This window comes from Hydra vulgaris, chromosome 08, assembly GCF_038396675.1.
Source record: "Hydra vulgaris chromosome 08, alternate assembly HydraT2T_AEP".
NCBI classification, from domain to species: domain Eukaryota; kingdom Metazoa; phylum Cnidaria; class Hydrozoa; order Anthoathecata; family Hydridae; genus Hydra; species Hydra vulgaris.
The window spans coordinates 29,086,551-29,098,871 of record NC_088927.1 but is presented as its reverse complement, the minus strand read 5'-3'; positions in this window follow the sequence as shown (position 1 = coordinate 29,098,871).

Below are 12,321 nucleotides of genomic sequence, written 5' to 3'. Positions count from 1 at the left end.
TTATGTTAAACATGTATATATAATTACTTTATACACATATACATTTTTGAATATATACTATAATATAGTAGAGTATATATTCAAAAATATATACTCTACTATATTATAGTATATAATATCGTAGAGTATATATTTATAAAAAAATATGGGAATCATATCCGGAATTTTGTCGTTCGTTAAAAACAGTGCAATAAAAATATCAGAAATTTTAAAATTTAAAAAAAAAAAAAGGAATTATATCTTTTCTAGTATTCGGATTAATTATTGTTTTAATTACACATGGAGGATATTTATTAGGAGCAATATTAGCTAGATTTATTTTACTTGGAACAATTTTGACTATTTAAATCTATGAAAAAATAGATCAATATATATATATATATATATATATATATATATATATATATATATATATATATATATATATATATATATATATATATATATATATATATATATATACATGTATGAATGTATGTATGTATGTATGTATGTATGTATGTATGTATGTATGTATGTATGTATGTATGTATGTATGTATGTATGTATGTATGTATGTATGTATGTATGTATGTATGTATGTATGTATGTATGTATGTATGTATGTATGTATGTATGTATGTATGTATGTATGTATGTACGTATTATGTATATACAAGATCATATGATTCCCAATATTTTAATAGTTAAAGAATATAAAAATCTGATAAAATGCAATTGAATTTAGTCTTTACATATATTTTATATATATAGATTTTATATATATATATTTAGTTTTCCACAAAAAGAGATTCTACTACTGTCGGTTTCAGCAGTCATTCCATAACCAGTATTCACCTTGAAGTCTAAAACTATTGCACAGAGCCGTACCAAGGGCGGGGCCGGCCGGGCCGTGGCCTGAGGCGCCAAAATTGGGAGGGCGCAAACTTTAATAAGTTAAAAAAACAATAATCAGTTTATGAAACTAATTTTCACGGCGTCGCTGCTGTTGATAAGAAAATTAATTAAAATTCCGAATTTTGCACAACTGATTCAGAACCAACCAGGGAAGATGAAAATGCCTAGCTTTCAGGCCCAGCTGAAATGGACGAGGATGAACTTCATTCAGAAATCTCAGAAATTCCAGTGGCCTCGGAAGAAAATTTTCAATATAGGGATCCAGCAACATGGCCTAAAATAACGGACAAAACAAGATGCTTTTTGATTGAGCATAGGCCAGTGCAAGACTGAAGAGAATTTTTTCCAAACACGCTGCGTGATTTTGACAACAGAATGCGACACTTCAGCTCAAAATGGTATAAAAAAATTCATCCCAATGGTAAAAAATTTGTTCGCACTTGGCTGCAGTACAGCAATAAAAAAGATTCTTTATTTTGTTTTTGCTGTTTGTTATTTTTAACAACAAAAACCAACAATTTTTCTGAAATTTCTAAAGGGTTTTGTGACTGGAAAAAACTAAACCCAAGAATTCCTGAGCATGAAAACAACAATGAACACCAAAGATGCTATTCTGATCGGAAAACTCTTGAAAAAAACCCTGAATTCTGATCTGTAGAGAGTTATTAGCGGAGAGATGAAAAAGCGGAGAGATATCTTAAAAGTGATTGTTGATGCAATTTTTTTCTGTGCCAAGAACAATCTTGCCCTTCGGGGAACAACAGAAGACATCGGTCAACAAAACAGTGGCATTTTTCTGAGCTTAATTGAGTTGATTAGCCATTATTATCCTTTAGTGGCTGAACACATTGCATCCGTTAAAGCAAAAAAACCCACAACATCCTACTTTTCTCCTTGAATTCAAAATGAGCTGATTGATTTACTTGGGCAGAAAGTCAGGAAAGAAATTTTGTCAAACATCAAAGAAGCTAAATACTACTCTGTTCTGTTTGACTGCACTCCAGATACCTCCCACAAAGAGCAGATGACTCAGATCATCAGGTATGTCCACATCAGTGATGAAACCTGCACAATTAAGGAAAGCTTTGTGGACTTCATTGAATCTCACCAAAAAACCGGAAAAGGTCTTGCAACAGAGATAAGTGAAAAATTGGAGAAGGATGGTCTAAGCATTTCCGATTGCCGGGGCCAAGGCTATGACAATGGAGCCAATATGTCTGGAAAATACAATGGCGTCAAAGCTCACATCCATTCTCTTAATGAGTCAGCAAGATTTGTTCCATGCGCAGCTTACACTTTAAATCTTGTTGGTGTTCATGCTGCTGAGGTTTCCCCACTCATGATTATGTTTTTTGGAAAGGTTCAAGCAATCTTTAACTTTTTTTCAAGCTTCACGTCAAGATGGGAAAAACTGATGAAAACGTTGACCATCTCATTAAAGGGAAATAGTGACACAAAATGGTCTACCAAAAAAGAAGCAATTACACCATTGCACAGACAAATCAAAGATGTTCTTCAAGTTTTGGAATCCATTATCCACAATCCCATGACAAATGCTGTCACAGTTAGCAGTGCAAAAGAACTTCTCATTCATATTGATTTCAGTTTTTTGTGTTTGTTGGATTTCTGGTGTCAAATTCTTCCTCTAATTGACCGGGAAAACAAACTGCTTCAGTCAAAAACCATTTCAATTGACATTGCCGTAAAAAAAAATGAAATGGTTGAAGCCTTTCATTCAGAATTTTTGAGATGTTGGGGTGGACAATATTATTAAAGATGCCACAGAAAAAGCTAACCAGAGCGGAATTGATGGTGGCTTTCCAATTAAGAGGAAGCGCAAAGTGAAGCGAATAGCACTTTATGAAGCTGAAGATGACTCTCACCTTCTCACAGCAGAAACAGAATTCGGATCTCAGTGCAACTTTGTGTTTGACAGCATTATTACACAAATAGAGTGGCGGTTTGAGGCTGATGTCTGCTGTATCCTCTGATTTTGGCTACCTCAGTGGGCATTCACTCTCTAAAAGTTCAGTGGATGAACTCAAGAAAAAAGCTGCAAAATTTATCTCGAATTGACAAGGCAGATTTAGATTCTTCCGATTTCCAGTCAGAAATGGCAAGCTTAAATATCAAGCTGCCGCAATGATGGACAACTTTGAAAAATCTAGCCCGATCGACATTTTGCAGCTCATTCATAAATATTCTTTGACCGATGCTTATCCCAACACAACAATTGCTATTCGCAACTTCCTCACCATACCAGTCACAGTTGCTACGTGTGAGAGAAGTTTCAGTAAACTTAAGCTCATAAAACACTATATGAGGTCAACAATTGGCCAAGAACGTTTGTCTAGTTTGGTTATAATTTCAATTGAAAATGAAGTGGCAAACAACATTGATTTTGATGATGTCATTAGTAAATTTGCCTCAAGAAAAGCCAGAAAAGTGGCATTGAACTAAAGTTTGTGCAACCTTAATGACAAATTTTACTTATAACTTGATGTGATAAATTTTGTGATCAATAAATCATTTTTTTCGTTTAATTTTCTTCTCTTTTTTTTTAAGGAAAGGGAGGGGGAAGGGAGGGGAAGAGGGGGCGCAATTTTCTTTTCTTGCCCGAAGCGCAAAATTGGCTCGGTACGGCCCTGTTATTGCATAAGCAATGCTTATATATTTTATAAATTATTTTGAATTCAAAATCTTCTGAATCTTGTATAATATTATAGAACTTTACTTCATTGTATATCATGATAACAGTTGAACAATGGTCACTCTCCTTCTTTTAGCCATGATATATCAAAAGAAGCTATCCAGCGATTTTTATTCTCCTGTAAATTATTTTAACTAAATACATTCTTGTTGTAGTTTTTATTTATGTTTTGTTCGAAAAGGTTATATTTATGTTCTTCAAGCTTTCACGTTCCACCTGCTCAAGCGAACAAAACCATACATTCGAAATTTAAACAGCTTTCCGATAAAATTTTAATCAATATTTTCAATCTATTTGATTTCATAAGCACATTTTGATATCAGACATGAAATGATTAGTTAGGAACCATAGATATGATAATCATTTGAAGTTCAAAATTATTGCAATAAATTTTGGAATCAATAACATTTTGTTTTAAAAATAAAAGAAGATATAATCTCAACACTTAAAAACATTTATTTGTGAACAGAAAAGTGACCCGAAAAATGACGTCAAGCAAAACGAATTATTAATTAATGGTTTTTAGAAAGAAAGTTAAATTTTTTTATTTCTCTCAATTTATAAAAAACTATAAACTTAAATATTTTTGCACTTAGTTAGATAGTAGTACAGGTAGACGGGCCCCAAAAACCACATAATTTTTTCTTTTGCTGTATCTTTTGTACAAAACAAATAATTTAATTTTATTTTGCTTTTTTATATGCTTTTATATGGTAAAAGTTCTTCCCAGGGGTTTAGAAGTAATTTGGTATTTTTTGTTTGCTCTTTTTTTTTCAGTAAAGTTTCGCTATATTTTGGTAGGGGACCTCAAAAACCGCATGGCTTAAATTGTTTATAACTTTCATGAAATTAGTTCCAACTTTCCAATTTTTTGGAATAGCTTGTTATATTAAAATCCCCTTCATATGGTATTTTGATTGCAAACTTATATTTTCGGGAAGTATTTAAAGCGCTACAAAAACCACATGCTTGGGACCCCAAAAACCACATTAATTATATTATTTTTAACAAAAATGTAAGTGATATTACAAAAATTCATGTTTTAAAGTAGATTTGTAGTAGTTGTAACTATCTTTTTGATGATAATGAATTTATTTTTGATGATAGAGATTTTATTTTACGCTCCTGCTTAGAGGATAGTTTTGGTTCAGTTTGCAGTATGTCAATTTGCGATATTAATTTTTTATTTGTAAGCAAATAAATAAACATGAGTAACAGCAACAAAAAATTCAAAACTCGCTTGCAAATAAAGTCACTAAATCCAAGTTCTAATGCTGAAGCACTAATGAAAAGAAAAGCTATATTAGAAAAAAACAAACAACTTGAAGCTGCTGTTCAATGGTGTAAAGAAGACAATTTAAGAGGACATGCTGCAATTAAAACAAGACAATTTCCACTTATTAAAGATCGCGAAACAATAAACCGTAGACTTGATGGGAAAATAGTCAATGGTCTTAAAAGACAGTACTGTTTTACTGTTAAACTACAGTTTTTTATTATATTTCATAGTATACACTAGCTTCATTTAAAATTTAACTCAGAGCTACACCTTTTTATTAGTTTATGTATTGCTACAGTACATTCATGAAAAATAGTTCTACCAAAACTGAGTTACTAATTGATTTTCATGGTTGCCTTTAGACGCTCTTGCAGAAAAATTGATTGAAACTGGCATTATGACTGAAGCAGTACAAAAGGGGACAGGAGTTTGGTCTGGAAATATTGATACATGCAGAATATTTAATCACGGCGAAACACCACAGTTCATCAATTTTGGTGTTGATGGTACTCCTGCTGGTCTTGTTTTTGCTGCAAAAGGAGAAACATGTTGTAAAATGATCAGAGAGAACCGTGAATGCGTCACCATACATCCTCTAGTATCTTTTTCAGGTAGTTATTGCCTTATCACTTTTTTGATAAATATTTATAATATGGATTGAATAGGTGATATGTATTATCTTTATTTGTAATTGTAGGAGACCTTTGTGTTTGTCAAGTACTTTTTGGTACCGTTGGAATAACTAATCAAATGGCTCCAAAGGAAGCTGTGGTAAATATTCCGCATCTTCTGATAACAACTTGGAACCATGGTGTATCTGATCACAATTCGTTATTAGTACAAAGAGTTTGATGAATATCTTATTGAAAAAAGTGGCACGACCAGTAGTTTTGCTTTCTGATGGGCATTGTTCACGCTTTAATTTTGATGTCTTAAACTTTTTACAATTAAAAAACATACGTATCTTCTTAACTCCATCAGATACCACTGGTGTGACACAGCTTTTAGACTAACTCAACAAAAAACTTTATCATGAGTATCGTGATATGAAAGAAAATATTTTTACTGATTTCAATTCACTAAATAAAGAAGCTTTTATGATGATTTTAGGACGTATTTGGAACAACTGGGCCCCAAGAAAATCTATAATCAAAGCTGCAAGACGTGTAGGAGTAACTTCCACATCATTAAACGTCAATGACATGCAACAGGACAAGTTTGCACGAGCTGCTTTATGTATTGATTTTCCAAAAAGTGTTACATCCAGTACAACAACTCCTGAAAGATATACTATTAAATCTCCTGATAAAAGAAAAATTCAGCTCAGTATTGGAAAGAAAAGTTTGAGCGTTCTCAAGAGCTGAGCGAAAAAAGCATTCAACTTGAAGAAATTCCTGGCTTACTGACAGTACAGAAAGTTAAGCCGAAAGTTTCCAAACTTACTACAAGGGTTACGCAGGTTCACGGATCAATGAAAGGAAAAAATGTGTTGGACTTAGTGAAGGTAATTCAAGATAATAAAAATCAAGAAATAAAAGATAAGGAAGAAAAAAGAAAAACAAAAAGAAGCATTTTTACGGTGTAAAAATGAATGCAACTGTGGAGAAGGTGTGTGCCATGCCATAAAGCTGCAGCAATGCTCTTCTTGCCACAATGTACAAAAATCTGTCTGTGGAAAGTTATCTTGTAAAGTGGATGGAAAAAAACCAATAATGTCTTTAGCTGCTGCATTAACCAACAACTCACTCAAACGTAAGGTTATTGAGCATGAAAGTGATAAAGATACTAGAAGTTAGAAGGATACACCAAGAAAGTGACCTTACAATGATAATGAGATAATTCCATTATTTTTAGTCAATTAGTTGATCAACTTATTAAAGAGTTGACTCTTTAATAATTTGATCAACTTTAATAGTTTCAAAGATGTAAAAACACTTTTAAATTGTCTTAAAGACTATTAGAGCAACATTTCAATTTTTCAACATTTCAATTTTTCAACCTTTCAATTTTTCAACATTTTAATTTTTTTTATACAAATAACTAGTAAAAAAGTAATTTTATTTTATTAAAAAAAAACTTTTTATTAAAATTTTATTAAAAACAAAACTCCATTTTAGTATTGAGTTTTTGATTGATGTATATATATTTTTTAGTAAGGGACCCCAAAGACCACACAGAAACACTACTTTGGTTAAGATAAAATATTTTAGCAACTGTCTTTTTCATTTATTTTCTTTTTTTTTTTTTTTGTAGAAGTATGACTTAAATCTTTACAAAAAACACTATTTTGCAAACTTAAATGAAAATTTCAAGTATTTATGGACTATAATGTCAAAATGTTATAAAATTAAAAAAAAATTTTTATATTGTTTTTAGTATAATTTTCAAAAATTTATGCTAATTTGGTTATTTTTAACAGTTTCTTTTCAAAAAACTATCTTGTCAAATAAAAAAAATCTATTTTGCCGCTTGATAAGGCTATATCTATGAGTTAAAGATACTAATGTGAGCGTGTGGCTTTTGGGGTCCATGAGTTTTTGGGGCCCGTCTACCTGTAGGTAAAGATTATAAAAAGACTAGAAAATTTTAACTTTTATTAAATTTCAATTTTAACTCTTTTGTTTATTGCCTGTATATCATATAAAGTATTATTCTTAAATTATTAGGTTAATAAGTAGTTATATAGAAAAATAAAGAAAATTTTGTTGACCAACTACTAAATAACGTTGTACCCTAGGTTAGGTTTCCATTAACATTAATTTTAACATGTAAAGGCCTCTAATATCGAGTTATGAATAGCCCACGACCCATTCGTTACCATAGTTACTAATAAAATTAGAAAATAAGTAAAGATTTGAGAGATATACAACATATAATTAAAATAAAAGATACATCTAAGGTAGAAATCCCTTCAGATATATGAAAAATTTAAAAAGAGTTATTCTTAAGCAAAGTTTATCATTGATTCACAGTTTTAAAACTGAATTTTAAAATTTACTGTAAATCTTTTAGAAATATACTTTATTGAAATATAAACACTTTGATTTTTATAGAGAAAATAATTTCTGGGACATAGCAAAATACTTTATTTAAAGCAAATTAGAGTTATTCTTATAATAAAGTTGACAAAAATATAAAAAGTTAATTTTTGGAAAACAATAGAATTATAAAGTAAAAAAGCTAAGGTCAGCTAAACAATTAACAAGAAGACTCTAAAAACTTTATTTACATAATATTAAAGTATGTTTTGTTGTTTATATATTTTTTTTATATTGAGATACTCTTTTTCTCATTGCAACAACAGGCAACATAAAATAATTTACCTTCATACAGATTTCAGTATAAAAAACAACAACTGGGAAAGTAGACAATGTTAAAGAAAAAGCAAATAAGTAATTGTTAGCGTAAGTTTTTTTATTTATTCAATTATAAAATGATTAGGTTTTATATATCTATTGCAATATTAGTGTTTTTTAATCAACTAAAGATTGTTAATTTATTACAAATTTAGCACAAAATGTTTTATCTTTTTATGTTAGAATAAAAAAATGAATCCACGTAGCTAAACCAACTACCAAAAAGTTTAAAATCTTAAACAATTGAAACAAAACAAAAAATTTAATTTTAACACTCAAATAATGAGTAAAAGTATTTTAAAAACTGTAAACAAATCACAAAAAAAGTAATTTTTTTGTGCTTAAATTTTTTTCAAAATGAAACATTATGTTTGAAATAATAATTTACCTAGTTAATATATGTATAAACTTACTTAACTCAATAATTAGAAACGTGTATTATGACCTAGATTATATGAATAACTGGTTTTTTAATTACATTTTTTCTGTTGCTGAGGGTCCATAGCCATTTTTTAATTCCTTTTATAAAATCTAAATGCGTTTGCGTATTATAACTTTCCGTTTTTTTCTAATATCTAAACGTACGTGCTTAAGAAATCTATTTTCTTGTAGATATAATTAAAAGACCAACACAAAAACAATATGTGGAAAAAGTATAAAATCGACATTTAATATGGGATTATTCTAAACGGAATACATTTAATATACAGTATGTTAAATGTACAAAAAATTTAAATAGACTTTTTTAAATAAAGATACCATTTACTTCAAAATAAACGATTCTTCGATTCGAATAAAACGGTTCTTGTCAGAAACAATAATAACCTTTTGATTGTTTTGAACTTTGTTTTGTTGATGGTGAAGTATTGTGCATTCTTTATAAAAATTAAAAAATAAATTTCATTTTATGCCCTTTTATCTAGATAATAACTTGCAAAATTAAAGTTACAAACAAATATATATATAAAAATAAACATTATAAATAAAATAATTTAAAGCAGTTAAATAAAATTAAACTATAACAGATAAATCAAGCATTAAGTTTGAAACGTGATGTGATGTGGCCTTAAATGGGGAAAGTCGCGAAAAAAGTTTTTGTGTTTAATATGAAATTTTATAATATGTGTGTGTGCGTGTGTGTGAGTATGTGTGTTTTTATATAATATATAAACACAGTGAGTATGTGTGTGTTTATATAATATATAAACACAGTGAGTATGTGTGTGTTTATATAATATATAAACACACACATACTCACACACACGCACACACACATATTATAAAATTTCATATTAAACACAAAAACTTTTTTCGCGACTTTCCCCATTTAAGGCCATATCACATCACGTTTCAAACTTAATGCTTGATTTATCTGTTATAGTTTAATTTTATTTAACTGCTTAAAATTATTTTATTTATAATGTTTATTTATTATATATATTTATTTGTAACTTTAATTTTGCAAGTTATTATATATATATATATATATATATATATATATATATATATATATATATATATATATATATATATATATATATATATATATATATATATATATATATATATAACGCTCTGTTTTTGAAAAAATATATATTTTCTTAAATATTGAGCACTCTACAACAATCAAGAGTTTAGTATTTTAACAACAGTATAAACGCTCCTTTCAGTTGAGCACTCTACTCAAAATTGTCCAAGATGGAACAAATAAACTTTAAATACTCAATCAAAAATATACCATACCATCTGAAAAAGAATTTATACTGCAGTTATTCGAGATTTAACTGTAACTGGAATGAGATAAAAGAATGAGATGGAAAGCGTTATTTTTTTATTAACAAACAACTCAGTGATGCGTCTAAGTGTAATGATTTCACTAACTATGGAGTAAAATCTTCAAAGTGCCCTCCACAAATTAAAGAAATGTCACTATTTGGAAAAGATTTAATAAATCTCGTTAAAACTATCAAATTTCGAAATCTCAGCAACGCATTTCAAGAAAAAATAAATAATGACATTAAATCTATGCGCAATTCTAATAAAACCTTAACTCCAGCTGACAAAAACATGTATTTTGTCAGCTGTACGAAATATCTAAAGATGATTACAACCACCTTCTAAAAAACGCAATCACTTCCATTTATAAAAAGGCCGATCCTAATCTAAAGGACGTAGTAAATAAAGAAAGTAAGCAAATTTTGACAAATCACTATATTTTTAATAGAATCGAAATAAACGGAACTGCCGATTGTTTTATAACTTTAAAAAATCATAAAACCAACTTCCTAAACAACCCTATTGTGCGTCTTTTAAATCCTGGAAAAAATTTGGTAGGAAGATTGTCAAAATTTATTTTATCCAATATCAACTCGGAATTAAGAATCAGGCTCTGTTTAAACCAATGGCAAAATACGCAGAATGGATAAATTGGTTTCGAAAAATTGATGATAAACACCTTTGTAAATTTTTATTATTTGACATAAATGATTTTTATCCGTAAATTGATGAAAACATGCTAAATAACGCAATTGCCTTTGCCGAGGAACATATAATAATAGACGAGCAAACCAAATCCATTATATGTTATGCAAGAAAATTTTTCATTTTTAAAGGTATATCATGGATTAAGAAAAAGGCATATCATGGATTAAGAAAAAAGCAGGGTTGTTTGATGTTACCATGGGAGCCAATGATGGCGCGGAAGTTTGCGAACTAGTTGGGATTTTTCTTATAGATCAATTTTCACAGTTTTACAACAAAAATGATTTCGGTTTATTCGAGATGACGGGTTAGCTGTTTTTAAGAACAAAAATGGCCATCAAATGGAACAAATAAAAAAGCATGTCGTTCAAGTTTTTAAACGTATTAATCTCAACACCTCTATCAATTGCAATCTTAAAATTGTAAACTACCTTGATTTGACTTTTAATCTTACTCAAAACTCATTTCAACCATACTGCAAGCCTGAAAATAACCTAAGTTATGTACATGCTGATTTTAACCATCCACCTAACATAATAAATAATCTTCCAAAAAATATCGAGCTAAGATTGTCCGTCAACTCATCAAGTGAAGTTATTTTTAATAAATTGACACATCTTTATGAAGACGCATTAAAGCAATCGGGATACACTTATAAGTTAGCATATAAACCAAGCATAAAAAAGGTTCTAAAAAATAACCACAAACAAAAACATAATCTGGTGCGATCCTCCATTTAGTAAAAATGTTACATCCAAAATTGATCAACGATTTTTAACCCTAATTGACAAGCATTTTCCTAAAAACCACAAACTACACAAAATATTTAATAGAAACACAATTAAGATAAGCTATTCCTGTATACCAAACATCAAATCTATTATCAACTCACATAACAAAAATATTTTATATGGTGATGTAAAATTATTAGACAAAGTCTGCAATTGCATTAAAAAATCTCTTTGTCCACTGAACAAAAATTGCTTGTCTAACAACATCGTTTACCAAACCACCGTAAGCTCAAATAAACCTCAATACAACGATAAAGTATACATTGGGATAAATCCTTTAACATAAAAAAATAAAAAAACGACACTGAGTTGTCTGAATATGGGAATTAAAAGAAAACAATTTTACAACTTCAATCAAATGGAGTATTATTAAACGATGTAAATCATACAACCCTGCGTCAAAAATTTATAAGCTTTGTTTAAACGAGAATATTTTACAAAGGAAACAATCTGCTAAACAAAAGAGGCGAATTAGTTCTAAATGTAGACACAAAAATAAATTTCTCCTTTCGTTATTTGATAGATTAGTTTTCCATTACGTCTTCTTGTACAATGAAGTCAGAACTCATTCTACCGTAGTTTGTAAATTTTATATTTTTTATTTTGTACTTCATGGCTGATGATTGCCGATAGGCATGAAACTTTAAGTTCCATTAAAAGTTGTTTTTTCTAAAATTTAAGTATATATATATATATATATATATATATATATATATATATATATATATATACATATATATATATATATATATATATATATATATATATATATATATATATATATATATATATATATATATTTATATA